The sequence below is a fragment of the Pelmatolapia mariae genome, linkage group LG3_W, assembly GCF_036321145.2.
Source record: "Pelmatolapia mariae isolate MD_Pm_ZW linkage group LG3_W, Pm_UMD_F_2, whole genome shotgun sequence".
Lineage (NCBI taxonomy): Eukaryota > Metazoa > Chordata > Actinopteri > Cichliformes > Cichlidae > Pelmatolapia > Pelmatolapia mariae.
The window spans coordinates 12,669,553-12,693,109 of record NC_086229.1 but is presented as its reverse complement, the minus strand read 5'-3'; the positions used below and the strand labels follow the sequence as shown (position 1 = coordinate 12,693,109).

At 43.0% G+C, this 23,557-nt stretch overlaps 1 protein-coding gene and 1 pseudogene across 1 annotated transcript in view; one reads left to right on the top strand and one right to left on the bottom strand.

The window, feature by feature from the left end:
* Positions 1-23,557, bottom strand: part of LOC134620609 (uncharacterized) — an 823,316-nt gene that overhangs the window by 435,887 nt on the left and 363,872 nt on the right. The gene's annotated exons all lie outside the window — the stretch shown is intronic.
* Positions 21,708-23,557, top strand: part of LOC135932481 (protein NLRC3-like) — a 47,128-nt pseudogene continuing 45,278 nt past the window's right edge.

Genomic DNA, 23,557 nt, shown 5'->3' with positions numbered 1-23,557 from the left:
TCCGACAGCATCCTAGTGCAAAGACAAGTGGAAGCAGACAAAAACAACGAGCACGCATGCTACAAACTTTACCCGAGTCATTTAGACAGCCGTTAGCACTGATTCTCCTTATGGGGACCTGATATGTTTAATATGCTGCTGAGAATAGAGCCCAGAAGAAACGTATAATATAGCTTTTATTTTGGAAAGAGCCATTTCTCTGTAATAAACTCTCTTTTCCAAAGATGAGTGATTCCTCAATCAGATACAGGGCTCGCAAAATCGCTAGGCTACCAAAATCTATCTCTGCCCTGCCCTTCGGGCTATCATAGGAAGGAAAAATATATGTCAATGCTTTTGCATTCTTTCTGAAATGTAGCTGGGTAATTATGTCATTGGCATCGGTGAGCCACTGTCAATATGTGACATATTGAAATCGCGTTTGAATTTGCGCTTGTTTTTTGCTTTCACTTTGCAATCGCGCGAACTGTGTATAGAGAGCGACAGTACTGATTGGTGAGTGACGATAATTTGCGCACCAATTCCTCCGACATCGGCCGTTTCTCAATTCTCAAGTACGCGAGTCCGTACTCGCGTTCTCGGTGAGTACGTACTCGCCGAGAACGCACGGGAGTACGTACTCGCCGAGAACGCGAGCACGGACTCGCGATTTGTACAATTGGAACACCAGCGTACTTGATAATGTTACAGGTCCGGAGTTTTTACTGCCATCCCCTCTTAATTTAACTGTGAGTAATATGTTATGAAGCTTAACTTTAATCACAGCCAAACCGGTTTCCTCAGGAACAAATAAAACACTCAAATAAACTAAACATTAACATGTAGAAGTGATCTAAGTGACTTATATATCATTTTTAACCTCAGTAGTGAAACCTCTATTAATAAAAATAGTGTACATGTACATAAAAAAAAGCAGGTGAGATGTTAGAACGCTTTTATTTTTAATTTAGTGGACACTCGATACGATAGACAGCTGCTGGGGTTTGTTTAACCTGAGTAGCGAAAAGACCGCGTGCGGGGGGGGGGTGTATAAACGATGTACCGGTAGTCCGCTGTTTTCCCCGAAATGCATTCTGGGATATTTAGCTGTACCAAGTCCCCATCGATGCATGCTTGATAAAACGGGCGGAGCGAGAACACATCTGGGACTTTTTCGCGTTCTCGGCTTGATGCGTACTTCGAATTGGAACAGTACTTGGTCTCCGACTGATGACGTATCACGAGTACACGAGAACGCAAGTACGCACAAGTACGCATATTGAGAAACGGCTATCGTCTTATCAATCGTTAGCTTACTATGCAAACATGACAAGTGAAATCTCCCGCAGGAAGCTTAAACATGTGAGACGTTGATCGTGCAGAGAATCGCTCAGCGTTATGTGAGTGCGTGTGTAAAAGCAGCGGGATATATATTTTAGTTCTGCTGAGCCAAATAAGACAGGTCAGGGTGAAGAAGTGACAGCCAAAGAAAAGCTTACCACAAAACGGAAAAGTTATGACAAATCAGACTATAAGGCAAAAAGAAAGTGCAGCTTTATGGTTTCATGGACAAAAGAATTTCTGTGGCTGCAATATGACAAGCTAAATAACCAGGGGTGCACATAAGTGGTCGCAGGTGCGCATTCGCTGTCAAAATAAAAAACGCGCACAAGATAAGAAGTTGCAACGCGTGTTTGCGTACATAAGATTTTCTGGAGGAGGACAGACATTTGTTTAGAACTCTTAAGGATGTCGAAGAAGCTCCTTTAAGCAATTAATTTGGTGTTTCTCCACCTCCAACGAAATGTCAGAAGGAGTCCGAACCACAAAAGAAGCACGTATTCTCGGAAAAGTGGTTGCAGGAGGTGAGCTGGCTTCAAACAAATGATGAACGCACAGCGATGTGGTGCGGAATGTGCCGTGAAAATCCCACTCTAGCGGACAAAAACAGTTCCTTTTATATGGACGCAAACGCGCGTTGCAACTTCTTATCTGGTGCGCGTCTTTTATTTTGACAGCGAATGCGCACATGCGGACCACTTATGTGCACCCGTGTAAATAACATAATGTTCTGCCGGGTGTGTTGTTGGTTTTCCCTCGATTTCTGAGTCGACAAGCGCCTTTGTTACTGGGATCGGTAATTTTAAGAAAGGCCCCCATTCTCAAGAAGCGTATAGTATTGCTTTTATTTTGGAAAGAGCCATTTCTCTGTAATAAACTCTCTTTTCCAAAGATGAGTGATTTCTCCATCAGATAGATTTATTTTTTTTTATTACTTTGTTGTTTCAGCAACATTAAATATAAAAACTGTACTTTTGAGTTAAAATATATATCTATAATTTTAATAAATGACAAATTAAAAGGCATGAACATTTTTTTTGTATCGAAAAAATATCGAACCGTGACACCAAAGTATCGAACTGAACCGAACCGTGAATTTTGTGTATCGTTGCACCCCTAATATATATATATATATATATATATATATATATATACACACACATATATATATATATATATATATATAAATAAATAAAACACCCAGCACGCCCCTGTGGGCGGTTAATCCTTCAAGCTCGGGTCCTCTACCAGAGGCCTGGGAGCTTGAGGGTCCTGCGCATTATCTTAGCTGTTCCCAGGACTGCGCTCTGCTGGACAGAGATCTCCGATGTTGTTCCCGGGATCTGCTGGAGCCACTCGCCTAGCTTGGGAGTCACCGCACCTAGTGCTCCGATTACCACTGGGACCACCGTCACCTTCACCCTCCACATCTTCTCGAGCTCTTCTCTGAGCCCTTGGTATTTCTCCAGCTTCTCGTGTTCCTTCTTCCTGATATTGCTGTCATTCGGAACCGCTACATCGATCACTACGGCCGTCTACTTCTGTTTGTCTATGTCTGGTTGGTTAGCCACCACCATTTTGTCCGTCTGTACCTGGAAGTCCCACAGGATCTTAGCTCTGTCATTCTCCATCACCCTTGGGGGCATCTCCCATTTTGACCTCGGGACTTCCAGGTTATACTCGGCACAAGTGTTTCTGTATACTATGCCGGCCACTTGGTTATGGCGTTCCATGTATGCCTTGCCTGCTAGCATCTTGCACCCTGCTGTTATGTGCTGGATTGTCTCTGGGTCTAAGGAGCTTGGAAAGAAAAGCGTCTGGACTTCTTAAAGTTGCTTGAAGACGTTTCACCTCTCATCCGAGAAGCTTCTTCAGTTCTAAGGTCAAATGGCCGAGAGTCCCAGATTTAAACCCAGTGGGAGTATCCCCCCAAAGAGGGACAAAGGACCCCCTGGTGATCCTCTAATCACAAGAGCCAAGCTTCTCGGATGAGAGGTGAAACGTCTTCAAGCAACTTTAAGAAGTCCAGAGGCTTTTCTTTCCAAGCTCCTTAGACTACGATGACCTGGATGACTGAGAACCTTCACAGACGATTGTCTCTGGGGCATCTTTACACAGCCTGCACCTGGGGTCTTGCCTGGTGTGATAGACCCCAGCCTCTATGGATCTTGTGCTCAGCGCTTGTTCCTGTGCTGCCATGATTAGTGCCTCTGTGCTGTCTTTCAGTCCAGCTTTGTCCAGCCACTGGTAGGATTTCTGGATATCAGCCACCTCCTCTATCTGCCGGTGGTACATACCGTGCAGGGGCTTGTCCTTCCATGATGGTTCCTCGCCTTCCTTCTCTTTCTTGGGTTTCTGCTGCCTGAGGTATTCACTGAGCACACTGTCAGTTGGGGCCATCTTCGTTATGTATTCATGGATGTTTCTTGTCTCATCCTGGACTGTGGTGCTGACACTCACCAGTCCCCGGCCTCCTTCCTTCCGCTTAGCGTACAGCCTCAGGATGCTGGACTTGGTGCATGGTAAGGAACTTTCTTGTCTTTATGTCAGTGGCTTCTATCTCCTCCTTTGGCCAGCCTATTACCCCAGCAGGGTACCTGATCACGGGCAGGGCGTAGGTGTTGATGGCCCGGATCTTGTTCTTACCGTTCAGCTGACTCCTCAGGACTTGCCTGACCCTCTGCAGGTACTTGGTGGTTGCAGCTTTCCTAGCAGCCTCTTCATGGTTCCCATTCGCCTGCGGGATCCCCAGGTACTTGTAACTGTCCTCTATGTCTGCAATGTTGCCTTCTGGTAGTTCAATCCCCTCAGTTCTGACTACCTTCCCTCTCTTTGTTACCATCCGACTACACTTCTCCAATCCGAATGACATTCCAATTAGGGCTGGGCGATATGGCCTAAAATTAATATCGCAATATAATTTGAAGCATGTGCGACAACGATATATATCACGATATATTCTTTTCTTCTGTATAACGTATTTTCCACACTATAAGGCACACTTAAAATCCTTTAATTTTCTCAAAAATCGAGAGTGTGCTTTATGTATGAATTCTGCTTGTGCTTACTGACTTTGAACCGATTTTGGCATGTAGAAATCTGTTAAAAAATGTTTTAGTACAACTTTGGTAAGCCTGCTGATGGACTGCTTGATGGATTGTCAGAGCATTACGGCTGCCGAAGTGAGGAGTAATCTGGGTCCAAAATTCCATCTACTTCAGGTCCCAAAGTCAAACAAACACTGAGAGTTAAAAACAGTCTAAATTCTTTTATCTTTAATTAAATCAGCAGTGTTGCTGCTTTATCGGGTGTAACAATTAAGTTTAACATCCATGCATCCATGAAAACAGAATTTATTAAATTTAACGGAGTTAGAAGTTAACAGGAAGTTAGCTCGCTAAACATTTCATACCATGTTCTGACAGAGATTTTTGAAACTAATTAAAACGTACAGCTCTGCTACCACTTCCAACATAAACGAAGACAGAAAACTAAACAGCAGTGGCATTTGCAGGGTTACCGAAGTTGGACTACCTGGTATATAATGTTGTGCTATGTGATTGCTAGCGACACAGCTATGTTAGCATAACATTAGCACAGTGAAGCTTGAGGATGAACGGCAACTTTTTTTCCACTCGATAAAAGTTAACGTGAGGGATTCTGGTGGTTAGGGACAAATGCAATCGCATAGCAGGATGCTATACACGGGCCACTTCAGTCAGGAGAACATAATTTACTGATGATAATGGTTGTAGCCACTATGATACTTTCTACCAAAACAGGCGCAGCTTGATGACATCATCAACATGCGCTGTCGCGATATAGTCAAAATCTCTATCGTTGGCCAAATCTATATCGTTTCTATCGTATATCGTTTATATCGCCCACCCCTAATTCCAATGTCATTGCTGTATCACCTGGTAGTGTGTATCAGTGAATCGATGTCTCGTTCACTCTTGGCATACAGCTTGATGTCATCCATGTACAGGAGGTGGCTGACAACCGCTCCGTTTCGTAGTCGGTATCCGTAGCCAGTCTTGTTAATGATCTCACTGAGGGGGTTCAGGCCTATGCAGAACAGCAGTGGGGACAGAGCATCTCCTTGGTAGATCCCGCACTTGATGGTGACTTGTGCTATGGGCTTGGAGTTGGCCTCTAGTGTTGTACGCCACATCCCCATTGAGTTCCTGATGAAGGCTCTTAGGGTCCTGTTGATCTTGTACAATTCTAGGCATTCCAGTATCCAGCTGTGGGGGCATTGAGTCATAGGCCTTCTTGTAATCAATCCAGGCTGCGCACAGGTTGGTCAGTCTGGTCTTGCAGTCTGGTATTCTTGCCAATCCCTTTCTGTGCCTTGCTCATGTATTGACCCTTGTGCCTGTTCATCTTAGCCGATATGATGCCTGACAGGAGCTTCCATGTAGTACTGAGGCAGGTTATTGGTCGGTAGTTGGATGGGACCGGTCCCTTATTGGGGTCCTTGGGGATCAGGACCGTCCGACCTTCGGTTAGCCATTCCGGGTGTCTCTCGTTAACTAGCAGCTGGTTCATTTGTGCTGCCAGACGCTCGTGGAGTGCAGTCAGCTTCTTCAGCCAGTAGGCGTGAACCATGTCGGGCCCTGGTGCTGTCCAACTCTTCGTACTGGAGACCCTTTCTTGGATGTCTGCCACTGTGATGGTTACCGGACCCTGTTCAGGGAGGTCGCTATGGTCTGCCCTCAGATCCACTAGCCACTGAGCATGGCCGTTATGGGTTGCGTCCTTCTCCCATATGCTCTTCCAGTATTGCTCCATCTCCAGCCTTGGTGGTGCTGTTCTGTTATTGTTCCCTTGCCACTAAGAGTACACCTTTGCTGGTTCTGTGGAGAACAGCTGGTTTATTCTCCTGCCTTCTATCTCTCTGGTGTACCTCCTCAAGCGGCTGGCCAAGGCTGTGAGTCTTTGCTTGGCAGTTTCCAAGGCCTCAGGTATGGACAGCTTGCTGTATTTCTTATGCACCTTCTTTGTCGCGCCTTTCTGCAACTCCGTTGGTTGGCTAACCTCCCTTCGTGCTACTTTGATCTTGCCCTCTAGCCTCCTTCTCCATGGAGGGTACTGCCCCTTGTGGCTGTTCAACTTGTAGCCAAGCATCTCACTGATCACTGCTGCCGTAGTGTAGATCAGCTTGTTAGTGTCGGTAATCGTGGTTGTAGGTATCGTCCGTAGTGCTGCATTAACATCATCTAGCAGACCTTCTGAGGGTACTTCACGTAATCTTGGTAACCGGCTACGGGGGATCCAGGTTTCAAGCTTGGCCATGATCCTATCTTTCAGGTCAGTTCCTCTCGCACTCAACGATCCTTCTCCTATCGCACTTGGGGCTATGTACCCAATCTCGGGTGGGGGTGATGATATCTCCCCCCTGACCTGGCGTCCTGACTCGTCCTTGCCGTAGCATTTATGTTGTACCTCGTCAATCTCTAGCTGTGAGAGCAGTCCCTTCTTTCGAATGTTGGAAGACTGAGCTACTAGTTGTTTCGCCGTCATTTTTGATGTTGGGTATCGAAGAATCCATAGGTCCCTCATCCTATTCATTTAACCCCTTCCGCCAGGGTTACTTGCGTAGTAGCATTCCAACAACGCCCTGTTTTCGTCTCTTGTTCCAGTAGCCCACTTGTCGTCAGGGTGCCCTGGTTCCTCAACACCTGACGCGGACCTTGTTGATCTGGGCGACGTCCGAGCCGGCATGCCTTCATATTTATCTGTCTCGCTCATGTTAGGGTTAGGGTTAGTGTCCATGTGAGGGTGAAGAGGTGACCCTCCAGGATAAGATGGTGAAGGTGTGCTGCGTTTGTTGAACAGTGTGGTAGTAAAACCAGGGAAAAATGAAACTTGTTCCTGTTAAATATTCTTAATCTTGTGCTGTTTAAATAGTGGTATTTTTTTTTTTCAAAAGTGTGGGGTTAAGAAAAGTATTTTTGTTATCATATAATCAGCAGCATACATATTGTATCAACCAGGTAGAGCTTCAGACTATAATAAGAAGAGCAAACATACTGGCAATTTGTAACCCTTGTTAAAGGAATGGTTATAATCATTTTTATGTTCATTCTATACACATTGCATTCTGTGCTGATTAAAGGAGTTGCGGTTAGGATACGCTATTTAAGGGTCATGAGCTTTTGGCTGGCGTTATGATCAGCCAATCTACTGTAGGGTGGACTAGAACTGTGGAAGGATTGCATGCACGCTTAAAACACATTTATACCAGGTTATTCTGTATTATCTTTTATCCATTTATATTCTTATACTAGGCAGAAGATTAAGTTTTGAGTAGTGGCAGTTAGGACATTTTAGTGAAACATGTAGTCAATATGCTACATAGGCAGTTTTAGACTGATACACATATGAGAGCGGCCTCGGTATGACTGTGAGCCTTAGAGGTGAGAGGTGAAATTGAGTGCAGAGGCTGACACACACACACACAGTCACACACATACAGACACACACACACAGTAGTTAGATTCATTTATAGGTAAGAGTTTAATCGTATTTTGCTTGCAACTGCAAAATTATGCCTGCAAAAGAACAATTTGTGCAGAACGTGTGCCTGATGTTCCAGAGAGATAAGCGAGTGTCCGTTGGTGACACGAAGACACCTGGGATGGAGACAAGACAATGTTCTTTTCAAACTGTGTCAAAAGTCGTTAACAGATGTTTGTGGTTTTGGATTGACGTATGCATGTATGGTATCTGCTTAATGCAAAAGGGGGCATTGTATTACCCCAAGGATATAAAACCTTTGTTCCAACCATTGTTAAAACGAGATCAACGCTGATTCTGCACAGTGTTTATCTCCCACGCGTGTGTTCATTAAAATCTTCGTTTGACCTCACCTTTTGGACCAGCGTTGTTATTTTAGATTTTCTCCGGTACCCCTCCTTCAATACTTTTGAACCTTAACAAAAGGTACAGTAAATAATGTTAGTAGTGGGTGATATCATGTAAACACTGTCATGATTTTATGTAAACATTTTGTCATTTGTAAACTATAAATGACATGGATTCTACATTGTAACTGATGTGATGTTCTATAAAGTGGTTTTAATAAAAAAAAAAAAAAAGAGGCAAAAATTAGTTTGTTTCTTTATTCAACTTTTGAACAGTGGGACTCAGTCAGTACATATTCAGTAAATGCAAATTATTTACATGGCAGTGCACGACAGGCATAAATCTAGACGCCTAGATAAAACATTATGGCATTATAGCAGTGACAACTCCTCCACAGTAGCAGGTGGGATTTTTCTTTTTTGAGGACGGCTCCTTTTACTTTTCGATACGGATGGTGTTTTGATCAAGAGCCTTTTTTTGGGCAGCTGAAGAGGAGAAGTCTATCTTATGGCCAACCAGTGACTGTATCTTGGTCATATTACCAGGCAAAACCCAGTATGCAGGTTCATCTGTAACAGTCCTTGTGCCACAGATCCGCACTGTTGCTTCTACATTAAACAGAAGAGCAGCGACATGGGTGCAGGTCTCCACGACTCCGGCCATACAGGTGCAGTGGGCGGCTTCAACCTTCCCTGTGATGCTCACAGTGACCCATGGCTGCAATGCTGGTTCATTCAGTCTTTGAGAGTGCAGTACCTGAAACACACACAGACAAAGTTAATTTAAAGACAAGAACTATGAGCCAAGGCCGACATAAATGTGTTTTATCTACTTTATCATAAATGTAACAAAGTGTTTAGAAAGTTAGCACATACATGTAATTTTTCATTTCTTTATGTGTCCATCTATAGAACGCTGATTTATAGGGTAAATCTGCCTGTTTTCTGTCAGAAACCTGCCTGCAGAAAATGAACCTAAAGTATGTAATGCAAGGATGTCATCACTTTTAAGATGGAGAAAGCATAAAGTGACAATTATGAATCACTTAATATGATAAGGAGATTCTGCAGGTCATTAATCAATGTATAAAATTAAAATAAAATGTATTTTTAGTGACACAAGATACAAATATTGAAGCAAGATGTATAATTAGAATTATTTATAATAAATATGAATAAATTATTGCAATTTCTTTGACCATAAAGAATAACTAAATCCTTCAGGACAATGTCACATCAATGCACTGAACTCACTATGTTATCCCTCTAACAGCCTCCACATGTTCTCACTGTAATTTTCCCTCATGAATGAATTTATGCTGCACTAATCTGAATGTTTGCAAGTAAATCAAACGCATTTCACACGCAGTACTCGAGCTGACTTACCTTTGTTTGAATGACGACTTGTACGCGCTGACTGCACAGATAAGGTACGAAAATATGTCAGGCTTCGTCAATAGCGGTTGGTCTTCAGGGTTTCTACTCCACAGCCGTATTTCATACGAGTCCACATTTCCAATGCACGCTATTTTCTGCAAGTACCGCCGCTTCGCCTCTGGACGCAATCGGTTTCTATACAGTCCGTTTTCTTTTGAGCTGCTTTTAAGCATCTTTCTTGTAGTCGTCATTCCAACACAGTGTGTTTGTTTTGATTCGTAGACCCCAAAAATGGTGCCACGCTCCCACAATGCATTGCGGCGTGACGTCAACTCCAAAGCCCTATATAATGTAACACTATAGATCAACTTACCTCAGAATATATAAAGCATATAAACAATTACAGCAATATGATGCAACAAATACAGCAGTACTCTGCCGTCTGCCGTATTTTGCTGCAAAATTATCCACACCCACCGCCGCGCTATGAATTGTGGGATATATGGGACCACGAAGCATGCACCGGACCACGCTTGATATTTAGGGAAATCGACGGCGCATTTGGAGTATGCATTTGAAGTACACTTCGAATTGGGACAGCCGTCGTCGTGTGGCGGTGACGTAATCACACTTAAAATGCATACTTCAAGCGTGCAGACCCTGAATTGGGACACAGCCACTGACTTTAATGGAGAGACCGGAAATACAAACACACACAGTTATGTGAAGAAATCAAACATGAACAAACAGTAAAGTTCCTAAAGACAAACTGTTAAAGGAGGAAACAAAGCAAACTTACAGTTTCTTCACACACACCAACGACAAGCTCCACTCCACGAAGTTCAGGAAGTGAAAGTAAACTTTGAGCAGGAACACACACCCAAAGAGGCGTTTGAGGACAATCAGGAGCATTGAAACAAAGTGTGCTGCGTTCAGGTGCACCTCGGAAACTCCCAACCTCTGGCAGGCTGTGATTTATTTCTGCTGGTTTTCCTGTTTGAAACACAAACACGTGTCATCACTTTGTTGTTCTTCTTCCTGCAGCGTTTAAATATTTCAGCACTAAACTGATGTTTGTTCAAAGCTCATTTCAACCTGTTGAAGTCATGAATGAAAGTGCAGACTGAGATTGGATCACATGATGTTTAAGGTGTGTCATGTGACATGTTCAGTATTGTCACACGTGTCTAGATTGTCTCTGATATCATAACTGCTCAAACACTGATGATTATATTTGAAGAATTATTACTGATGGCAGCAAAGTTTGAATGGAGCTCTCTGTCTGTGCTGATTTGTCGCCCTCTGGAGGTCAAAACACAAACTGCATGATGTCACTGTAACCACCACAGTGACAGGAAGTGTTTTAAATGACTGAAACACTGAAGTGATGCTAACAGCTGTCGTTAGGCTCACTGATAGCAGTGCTGATGTGTTCATGTCAAACACTGGCCCAGTTCAGACTCCTTCATCCTTCTCCAGTGTGAGGCCACCCTCAGACCCACAGGAGCTCTGACCTTTGACCTCCTGACCCTAACCATTTTAGTCTTGTTGCATCTTTAAATGTAAATCCATGCAAACTGTAGCAGAGCAAAAGATGCTGGAATTTTTTCTATGAATGATGTAGTCTAAGGAGCTTGGAAAGAAAAGCATCTGGACTTCTTTAAGTTGCTCAAAGACGTTTCACCTTCATCCAAGAAGCTTCTTCAGTTCTAGGGTCAAATGGTGGAGAGTCTCAGATTTTAAGCCCTGTGGGAGTTTCCTCGAAGAGGGACATGGACGCCTTAACGCCCACTCACATCCTGGGCCATTTGATCACAGGAAATCACATGATAGGGTGGGGCTAGGTCTCACAATGGGTTCACCCAAAACCCTGGCTGATTGCGACCCACACCCGTTTTCACACCTTGGCTCGTGTGATTAGGTAGAGGATCAACAGGGGGTCTGTGTCCCTGAATTTAAACACACCTGCTGACTTAATGTGTTCTGCTCTGACAGCTGCCATGTGTCACAGCGTGGATAATAAAGCCATCAAACTTCACTCAGCTCCAATAACACCATCAGTGTTTGATGTCCAGAGAATTCATGAGCTTTAGCCACGATAGAAGCTCACAGGAAGTTAAGATGAAGATGAACCATGTTGTGACTGAAGGACAAAGCTGAAACATACAGATGTGAACAGATTCAATATTCAAAGATTCAAGATTCAAAGCATTTATTGTCATATGTGCAGAAGAAATAGCATGCACAATGCCAAGTTAGATAAGGGTTAAAAGAACAAGATAAGAACAAATGAAAAGAAAAGAATAAGGATAAAAAATAATTTGAAAAAATAAAATAAAAAGATAAATAACTGCAAATAAGTACAAATTAGTACTTGAAGACACGTGTGGTCTGCAGATGTCGATGTACATGGATGTACAAAGGAGTTTAATGTGCAAAATGAACTTAGTGTGCAAAGTGACCTGATGTGCAAATTGCAGTTTGAGGTCAGTCAGCTGTTCAGGAGTCTGATAGCAGTGGGGAAGATGGAGTTGTTGAGTCTGGATGTTCTAGATTTCACACTTCTGAACCTTTGTCTCGAGAGCAGAACTGTGTCTCTCCTGTGGACTCTGCAATGGTAGCTGCTCTGCAGAAAGAGCAGCGGTGTCCTGATGATCTTCTCCACAGTTGTTATCACTCTCTGCAGGCGTTTGCGCTGCATAGCAGTAGTGCTGCCGTATACAGTGATGCAGCTGGTCAGTGTGCTCTCCACAGTGCAGCTGTAGAACCTGCTGAGGATCTTGGCCAACATACCAAATTTCCTCACCCTCCTCAGGAAATACAGCAGCTGCTGAGCCGTCTTGACCAGCTGTGTGGTGTTCAGTGTCCAGGTGAGGTCCTCACTGATGTGGACGCCCAGGTACTGCTGCTCACCCTCTCCACTTCACGCTCCCAGGTAAACAGCGGCTGGTGAGGCCTCTTCTTCTTCCTCGTGTCCACTATCATCTCCTTTGTCTTATCAGTGTTGAGGGTGAGGTTGTTGTCCTCACACCATGACACCAGATCAGCCTCCTCTCTCCTATAAGCCACGTCGTCCTGTCCAGTGATGCGACCGATCACTGCAGTGTCATCCATGAACTTTTTATTTATTTATTTATTCATTTTTATTTGTTCATTTCAGGCACAACAAAATACATATATTAAACATAAAGTGCACAAAAACAAAAAACAAAATTTACCTGAAAAGGAGTGGGATGAAGAAAACTTATTAAACCCCACCCCTATACTCACTCATCAACAAAAAAACAATAGCTTCCCACAGCTACGCCAAACCAAACAACACATCAACAGCCCCGGGCATCTCAACGGCAGCTCGCAAACAACAAATAGAACCTTCATAACTGAATACAAAATATATTAATTATAAATTGCGTTACCACAGGTAACAGGCAATAATAATTACATAGTAACAAACACACATCTACACACACATGTACATATATGTACATACATACACTCTTTTTTTTTTTTTTTTGGAATCCATACCAGCAATGGTAAGAGAACAGACATTACAGAGCACACCAAAACCATCATTGAGTATACTGTGACCAGACCAACTGTTTGTAGAGGAATTTAAATCTATGAATATTTTTGCATTGTTTCAGTTGTAAACTCAGACTGTTCCAGATTTTCACACCACATACAGACACACAAAAACCTTTACGGGTTGTTCGAGTTCTGGGTAATTTGAATTTTCCGAAGCCTCTCACATTATAAGCCCTTTCTCGAATTTCAAATATAGTTTCTAAAATTGCAGGTAGAAGTTTATTAAAGGCTTTGTATAAGATTATGGATGTATTGTAATTAACCAGATCCTGGAATTTAAGTAACTTTGCCTGAAGAAAGAGTTTGTGAGTATGATCTAGATAACCAGCCTTGTGAATAATACGCAGTGCTCGTTTCTGTACTGTGACTAATGGATTAGTTGTATTTTTATATGTGTTTCCCCACACTTCCACACAATATGTAAAATATGGAAGAACCAGGGTACAGTACAGAGTACGAAGTGCATCTTTATCAAGGTATGGTTTCACTTTGTTCAAAACTGCGAGGCTTCTGGAAATTTTGGTTTTTATGTGTCTGACGTGGGGTTTCCATGAAATTTTGTTATCAATTACGACTCCCAAAAATTTGTTTTCACTCACATTATCAATTGGTACACCTTCAATAATAATTGGTAATTCTATATTATATTTTAAATTACCAAAAAACATTGCTTTAGTTTTATTTATATTTAATGATAATTTATTTATATCCATCCATTTTTTTATTAATTTTAGCTCCCTGTTTACGGTCATTACAAGATCAGTATAATAATCGCTACTGAAAAATATAACTTCAAAAATATAACTTCAAAATGATGTTATCTTTGTTGGAGGTGACACAGTCATGGGTGACCAGGGTGTAGAGGATGGGGCTGAGGACACAACCCTGTGGGACGCCAGTGTTTGTCTGCCAGTCCAAAAGTCCTGTAGCCAGTCACAGAGGGTGGAGGGTGCAGGCCGAGTGTTGCCAGCTTGTGAGTGAGTTTGTGTGGGATCACAGTATTGAAAGCGGAGCTGTAATCAACCAAAAATACCCTGATGTATGAGTCTTTGTTTTCCAGGTGGGAGAGGTAGTAGTGAAGCAGCGATGGTGTCTGATGTGGACCTGTTGGACCAGTAGGCAGACTGCAGGGGTCCAGAGTGTCTGTGATGTTGCTGGATGTAGGTGGCAGATTTCTTTTCTCATGTATTAATCAACATGTTTCACATATTATAGACCAACAAGTTATTCATAGCAGTTTAAATACGGGGAGTCACTTTTAACCCTCTCAGGCTCAAATTAAGTTTTAATTACAGGAAAAATCTGATATTTTGGGAAAATTATCCAAAAAAACCCACTCACAAAATATGTATGTGGGGTAATCAGGTTGTTAGTGTTTTAACTGTTGCAAATCTGCAACGCCTGCCTTGAGAGGGTTAAAGGCGTGCATTAGAGTGCATTGGTGCACACTTGGGCATCTTTTATTTAGCATGGTTATACCATTGTGAATTTAGCTATATAAATATGCTCAAGAGTCTATCATATGTGTGTGTTAATTTGGGTTGTCCAATAGAACCTCACCTCCTCTCCTGGTTCACTATGCAGGAGGACATGCCGATGGAGCGCAAAGGAGGCACAGCAGGGACTACATGTTGTCCCAAAGGGAAGGACTTGCCATTCATAGCTGTGAGGGCACTCATCCCGGTTCATATTGCGCCAAAGAAACCTCAGGAGCGGTTTGTCTTCCGGGAGTAGGCACACCTGGTGAAACATCCCTTTGATGTCACCATTGATGGCATCAGCTCACCAGGCAAGTACCTTCCTTCACACTCTTGACGTTGACCTCATGCAGGATCTGAAGGTGTTTGCCTTGACATAGGCTGCAAGCTTTCTTCAGATTGCACTGAGCTGCTTGATGTGATCTGCCGCATCGCCAACAACGCTGGTTTGTCTTAATCCAGTCTATGATTTGAGCCTGATCAAAAGACTGGAATATGGGGCACTGACTGAGATAATGGTCCTCTGTATCACAGTAGGGGCAGAGAGCTTTCTGCAGGCCTTTCTTCTTGCTATGGGCAGCTGGTTTGCTGCTCACCGACTCGACAGGTTGCTTCTTCGGCGGATTTTCTGAGCCATGCAGGATGGTGGCCATGCGCCTTACTGACTTCGCCTCTCTCAGGCGCTCTGGTTTCTGGATAGCCCTCTCCTTCTGTCCTGTAGCCCCAAGTTGGGTACTGCTATCTTGGCACCATGTTTCCAGCTGCAACCAATCCGAAAAGTGTGTTAGGTTGTAATCTACCCCTGGATGGCGACACATGTGCCTCTGGAACTCAGACCTCATTTCAGCTGGCAGCTTAATGAGCAGCCGTGCCACGTGAGAGCCACATTTCAGTTCCACTTCGCCATCCGGACCAAGGGTCTTCAGCATACCAACGAGAGCCTGAATCTGCAGTAGGAATCTTTCAAAAGCCTCCACATCCCCGCGACAAATGTCCGGTGCATCCATAACACTGGCAATCTACCTGAGGGCTAACTGGTGGGGCTGACCCAACTTCTCTGATAGGGCTGCCATAGTGTCAGTATAGGGGGATGGAGAATTGAGATATGCATCGGCTATGAGACGGGCTTCCTCTAGTTTTAAATTATCCATCAGTATCTGAAACTTGAAAAGCTCTGTCCCATCTGGTGGCAGCAGATTATCAAGTGTGATCTTTAACCGGGCAAACTCTCTTGGGTCCTTCTTAATGAGATCAGGAATACTTGGAGTTGGACCCCTGTATGTTTTCTCTTGTGCCATTACATGTGGTGGCTGGTAGGCTGGGGATGGATGAGGTTCATATTGCAATGATGTTGTGATAGGTCTTGGTACCTCGGCGACGGGCTGCTGGCTCCAGATGTTGGTGGGGGCTTGACTCTGGAAACTGGGATAAGCCCTAGCAGAAAACTGCTCCTGCAAAGGAGGCTTCAGATGTTGCTGAATGATAGGTGGATGCTCAAACTGAAAGGAAGGTGCACTGTTGGGGAATGGCGGGGTTGGCCAACTAGCTGTCAGTGTCCGCTCCTTTAACAGCTGTAGTTCACCCATCATCCTATCCAATGTATCAATCATTGTAGTATCCTTGGGTGGAATACTCTGAGCTGTTGGTGGGTGAAAGTATGGCCTTTGGTATTCTTGTTGAGCATGGATATCCTGCCTATTGTCATACTGCGGCCATGGACTCGTTCGTGCATCTATTCTACGTGTATGGGAAGTAATTGTGGGGACACTGATGGGCTGCATACGTTGGGAGGAAGACAGATGGGGTACCTGTGTTGGGGGTGGCCTCTGGTCCCGTTGCTCTGACAGGTAACCACCTCTGTCTGGTTCACGTGTTTGGGCGTAAGGCTGAGGTCTGCCATTCATACCATACTGCGAACCCGAAACCGCAGACATTTCCCATGGTCGATGGAAAGGAGAAGGAGGCTGATAGTTCAGGCTGATAGTTCACTGGAAACATGCTGCCGCATATCCTGCAGATCATTCGGAGAGGCGGTCCATTCATCCACGGTGTGTTCCCATCCAGGCTGACTCGTCGGGCTAGATGAGCGGGAGGTCTGTACAGACACTGCTGATGACACATACTGCTTTCTCTCTTCTAGCCCGGGTGCGTACTGTGCTGTGTATGAGTGACGGTAGGATGTCATGTCTTGTTGGTGGCCCACCAAGCTCACCTCATAGTCCGCAAGGTAGGGGGGAGGTTGTACTTGGCGCCTTGGGCGAGTTGATTCTGAGACATCTTCACTGGAGAAGAAACTAGGCTGCATCTTTAGGATCCAAGGAAAGCACCATCCGGCTCGAAGGACCAATGTTAATTTGGGTTGAACCCAGGACTGTATAGGCGTTGGCTGAATAGCAGTGGGGTTCCCCTTGGGGTGTCGGTCAGAACACACAGGACGCACAGATAAAGGTTATACCATCTTTACTGTGATTCCTTAGCTTAACAGCACAGTACAGCAACACAGTAATGCAACCGCAGGCTTACAGAGTGGTGAGGGTGTGGGTGTGATCTGTGAACAGAACATATACAGAATACTGATTGTAATAAACATCTAAGTCATGAACTATGATTCATTAGCTTTCTTCGAATCTAACCAGAACTACAAATGGGAATTCCTATATGAACATTTACATGCACAAGTTTCATACACTACTCCCAACCCTTACAGTACATGACATTGATTGCCAATACACCCAACAACAATATATCACAAAACACCAAATGGGTTTAGCTTACAGCTAGCAAGCATGTAGCATAACAAGTAGCATTAGTAGCATGAACTAGCCACATAGCGAACAGGTCAAAACACATTGCACTTCTACATCCACTAAATGTCTAACTGGCAAAAAAGACTAAAACTGTCCTTTCCAGGCAGGGCTCCATGTCTACTCACAGTTCTTTAGCGACGCACACGACTCACACCGTGTGTAGACATCCCCTGCTGAGTCAATCTGCCAGGTGGCTCTTGCTATGTGTTAGCTCCAACTCTGATCACTGGAACATGTGCACAATAGTGCAACTGTGCTCTCTCACCACAAGGGGGCTCCCCCACACAGCTGACAGCCTTTCCAACAGTGTGACATCCAGCTAAAAGTTGAAAAAATATATTTTTAAATCAGCAACTTTGCAAATTTAGAGGAAATTTTTTTGGACAACAAATAAGTCACGTTTTAAACAGGGTTTGAATAATCAGAACTGACAGACAGACATTTATAAACGCGCAGACTATAACAGACATGCTTACCGTGTGAAAGGACCGCGGATGTCTTGGAGCAGAGAAGCATGCTGTGTTGTTGCTTCTCCCTTATGCATAAGCAACGCCCGACTGTCATAAACACTCTGTGTGGGTAGCAAAGTCGGTTCCAATGCACGTCCTGGCATGAACCGGTCTTTCCACCAGCTGGCTGGTCCCTCAGCTTTCATGCCGCAGAACCTTGCACTGTCCACTGGGGCACGGCAAAACTTGCAAGTCCTAGTTTGGCTCTTTACTGCTCGCAGAAAATTAACAATTAAAGAAAGGGATCCAACACGAAACTCAAATCAAACAGCGCAGTCGGAATTCTCCACACCCACGCTCAGTTTCACAAATAAACAAAAAGCTTGCACCAGCCATACTGTTCATAGACACAGGAGGGAAAACTGAAAACGTCCCAGGAACTGAAATTGTAATAAATTAATCACGTTAAAGCCGCCTCTACGTCATTTTGGAAAGGTCCCGAGCCTTTCTACACAGCATATGCCAAGCAGACTCAGTGCGGCATAAATAATATGTAGCCTTAGAATTTAACATCTACAGTATAAAGAGATATACAGGTCAGTACCTTCGCTACTGTCTCTAAACATTAAGATCCATAAAAAAAATCAGTTTTATCAATAGAGGACCCACGAAACGAGCAAAGCTGGCAGGTCTGAAGAGCGGTGCACGCTCTCATTTGACAAGTTGGCCTACATTTTCCAGAAAGACAGAAAGACCACACAGTTAAAACCTGTAAAAATACTGAATTATGAAAAAAAAAAGTTTCACAATATATTTCACCAAGTTAAAAATAAATCCAGCAATGCTAGACACACAATTTGCACACAATTTGCAGTTTCAGGTCGCCTGTCTAAGAACAAAGTCTTTCTATAGTGTTAGGATAAAAAGACAAAGTAATTCCAGCTTGTATAAAATTCGCACTGAAATACCACTTTATAAAAAGATAAACCTGATTAAAATGCCCACATAGGTGCCCTCTATATTCTTCTGGTGTGCATGAAGGATTTTGATGTTTAAGTGTTGTCACTGCTGAGGATTGGTGGACACAGATCTTTATTCACTTAGCTGCTCTTTACAGGTTCAAAGTCTTCATCAGAACAAACTCTTCTAATTGGACTTTGCTCTTAACTGTCTTTGAAAAGCAACAAATCCAGTAAATGTACTTTGATCTTGAAGTTTGATGTAAAAACGTCCTGGCAGCCCTGTGCCAAGAAGGCTGTGCTCCTCCATCCATAGCTGGACTGGCCATCGGGCATACCGGGCATTTGCCCGGTGGGCCGATGGTGATTTTTCATTTTTATGGTTTTTGTTTGTTTTGTTTTTTCGTAACGGTATAAACACTGAAAGCTGGTGGATTGGCTAGATGCTGGGAGATGTGTAAAAATAACTTGTTTGGTGGTGGCTATTGCGGAGCTTCCACAGATTCAGTAACATTAGCAAGTGGTGGAGGCCAGCAGGGGAGGCAGGAGGAGGAGAGACCCGAGGCGGCCGCCGGTCCGAGTGTCAGGTGAACTGAACCTCAGGTGAGAAGTTATGACCTGCAGTCTATCTGGGTCAGATATAAACCAAGTTTAGGTGGAGTTTATTTTCGTTATGCTGACTTTTTACAATCACTTACAATAACTCGTACTGCGTACTAGCTAGCATGATGGAGTTTCTATACTGCTGGGTGGGTACTATGATGTTACTGATAGTGTTGTGCCAAAAAGTGATTGTCTGCCAGAAAGTGATTGCCGTCCGCGGGAGCGTGCGCAGCCGCTTAAAGCTGCAGCGCCCGGATTACTTGCTTTGCCAGCTACTTCTGTGCAACTGATATAAGGTGGAAAAAACCCCAAACACATTTATGCCTTTGTTGTTAGTCAAAGGTATGCATTTATGGAACTTTAACGTGTCTTGTAACCAAATTATGACACTTGTCAGAAGGTTGCTTTCAGTGTGTAGCGCAGTCACGAATGACTACACGCATCACGATGGAATAATTAATACCTACAGGTTTAGCATATCTACTCGCGTTGTTCATATTTTTTTATAAGTCTGTCGAATAGTAGTTAAAACAATATAGACCTATTGTGCCAGTATCACCATGACTCTTTCTTGTTTGTTCAGAATAACGGCTGAGAACATGCCATTTTAGGGCTACCAAAAAATGATTGTGGTCTATAACTTGTGACTGAAACAATATTTCTGCTTCAAACTTTTTGGGTATCATCCAAAAGGTCTACATGTTACATATTATATCCCAAACAGTCCATTAGAACTGCTGAATAACTTGAACATGAACAATAAAACTGATAATATGCCATTTTCAAGCTGCCAAAAAGTGATTGTGGCCTATAACTTGGCAGAATCGTCTCGTATTAACAGAAAATATTACGCGTTTCGTATTGAGCTGAAAAGGAACACAATTTGTCCCGTACTTCAGCTACAATGAAAAAGACACAAAGCTCGATTTATTCTGTCGTTATGCTGCACAGCTGCATCTTCTTCTCTCATTCTCTCCCCCTCCCTCTCCTGTTTTTATTTCAATCATGAAACTGATCAATGATCAGCTGATCGGCTTTTCAGTCGCAAGTCCCGTCTCTCTTTGCGCCAGAAAGAAGAAAGCAGCGGAGGTCGCGTTAGCAACAGCAGTACGTTTAAGCTGGATCAGCTGTTGTTAGAATTTATTTAATATTACTTTCTAAGCCTCTTAAATTTCTTTAACTAGAAATATATGTTAAAAAAACAAAACGTTTTTCAATTTTTTCGTAGTTTATTGCACTTTTTTGAAATTTATGTAATTACTAGGGGTGCAACGATACTCGTATTGGTATTGAACCGTTCGATACAGTGCTTTCCGTTTGGTATGCATATGTATCGAACAATACAAAATTTTTAATTTATTTTATCAACTTTTCTTCTGACGATGCTGTCTGTGTTGAGAGCTCAGTGGATCTGCGTTCGACTACTCCGCCTAGGCTGCACTGTCGAGTGCAAATCCACTGAGCGGTATCACGATATGTTTTTTTCATTTCAGGCGATAACGATATATATCACGATATAAGCCAAATAACTATATTTGTAAGATTTAAATGTGCCGTTGCTCACAAGTAAAATGTGAAATAATCAGCAGCTTGTCTTGATTTTAATATTTATTTCCCATAATAAGTTCAACAGGGTAGATGTACTTAAGGAACATGAGACTTTTTCAGATAAATAAAGGCAAATATTGCAAACTACACAAAAGGCAGCTGCTAAAGCGTTTAAGTTTCAAAATAGAACAAACAAAACAGACTAAATTGTCAATTCCACTTAGAAACAAAATATTAACTCTATAAATCTTAGTTTGTTTTACTGAAGAACAGACAACATTGACTAACTTTTGTCAATATCAAATAAACTGAAAACTAAAAGGAAATTTTCAATCTCTCCTTGTTGTATAGCTTTCTGAACTTTCTGAATCCTTTATCATCCGCAACTGAAAATAGTTGTGGATGATTACTATACCTTTCTAATGTGACGTTGTTGTCCCTGGCTCTCTTTCTCTCCCTCCCGCTCTGTTCCTGTGCTACTGCGAGTGTAATTACCGCCCCTCCCCCCTCTTCCCAGCGCAAAGCACAAGGCTCGCCTGCAGAGTGAAGCGGAAAAAAAGTGCGAGAGAGAGGGTGAAAGAAGGAAAGAAAAAAAAACCACGGCTCGCGATAAGGAGCCGGCTCGCATCGTTCACGTAAAAAATCCGGCTCTAAGAGCCATTTCGTTCGACTGACACATCACTACGAAATACCTTCGCACTACGGAACTTCTATGGCCCTTCCGTTCGACAATCTCTCCGGCATTGGAACCATCATCTCTTTTCTCTTCGGTAACCTGGTCACCCACACTCTCGGTTAATTTAACTCTAGTCGGCACACTCATTTCCTCCATTACCTGGGCAGCCCGGCTGGCTGCTTCCCAAACAAATACACATGTGCGGCTTGGCACTTGTGCTGTACGTAACAAGTCACGTGACGTGATGCTGCGGCTGTGATTGGTTCAGCTGTGCGCTACTTAATTTGGATTGGCTGTTCTTTTCTTTTTCTTTTTAAGAGAGCAAGGTCTATCGCAATAGTTTATTATTTCTATCCAGAAAAAGTTATTTCGCAAGACATATTGTTAATGTTTTATTGCCCAGCTCTAAGTTACGCCGACATCATCCTAGTGCAAAGACAAGTGGAAGTAGACAAAAACAACAAGCACGCATGCTACAAACTTTACCCGAGTCATTTAGACAGCTGTGAGCACATGATTCTCCTTATGGGGACCTGATGTGTTTAATATGCTGCTGAGAATATAGCCCAGAAGAAGCGTATAGTATTGCTTTTATTTTGGAAAGAGCCATTTCTCTGTAATAAACTCTCTTTTCCAAAGATGAGTGATTTCTCGATCAGATAGATTTATTTTTTTAAATTATTTTGTTGTTTCAGCAACATTACATTTAAAAACTGTACTTTTGAGTTAAAATATATATATACATTTAATTTTAATAAATGACAAATTAAAAAGGCATGAACATTTTTTTTGTATCGAAAAAATATCGAACCTTGACACCAAAGTATCGAACCGAACCAAACCGTGAATTTTGTGTATCGTTGCACCCCTAGTAATTACTATGCACTTAATGCATACATATTATTAAAATTTGGGCTATAATGGTTGTATTGATGTATAGCAACTTGAAATGCTCCCAAAATGGCACTACAGCATGTAAAAATATAAAGTAAGCTCTGGCGGACTTGGTTCTATGGTAGGTCTTAAAGGGTTAAAATGTTAAAATTTGTAAGGTATGAGTTCAATCTATAGGATTAAGACATTCCTTTGTCTCTGACCACCTCTCCAGCCACTCTGTGCTAGGGGAGGTTTTATTGCAGATACATTCTATCTGGAAGATCTGTTTCTTGTGTTGTAAGAAGATCTGTTTCTTCTTTTTCTTGTGTTGTAAGCTTTCTGCTTTTATGATCCTGGTGAGCAGGAAGTAATGTATACAGAGAGAGAGAGAAACACATACACACACATACATTTTCACATACATACACACACACACACACACACACACACACACACGTTCTTTCACATGCATACACATACACACACATATAGTGCCTTGTCTTTGTAACCAAGAGGGGTTTTATGAGGGCTTGTTCTGTGATGTGTATTGTAACTGTCAATAAATAGGTGCGAGGGAAGCTGCTCTTTGAAGAATTTGTTTGGAGTCAGGTGAGGAGCGTGAGCTCCGAGAGCTGGTTCTGACCCAAAACTTCCTTCTTTAGCGAGTGAAAAACCGGTTGAAGATGTTCTGTTATGTCTTGTTTTCTTCATGATGAATAAGTCTCTAAACTAGCGGGGCTTGTGGAAACACAGACCCAACAGCACTGTTAATGTTAGCTATGTTATATTGCTGCCTCTGTTCGGTGGTGTCGAGCCAAACGGACTTTAACGTGTGTTTGAACGAGCTGATGGTTCACTCGTTAAGCTGAAAGAAAGATGCTTTAATCACAGGAGTCACACATGTGTCCACTGTACCATCTGGGAACTCTTCTTGTTTAGCACTCGTAATAACACAAACACTAAATCCTTCTTCTCTTGTGCTGTTTTGTAGCAGTGTGTCATGGTCCGGG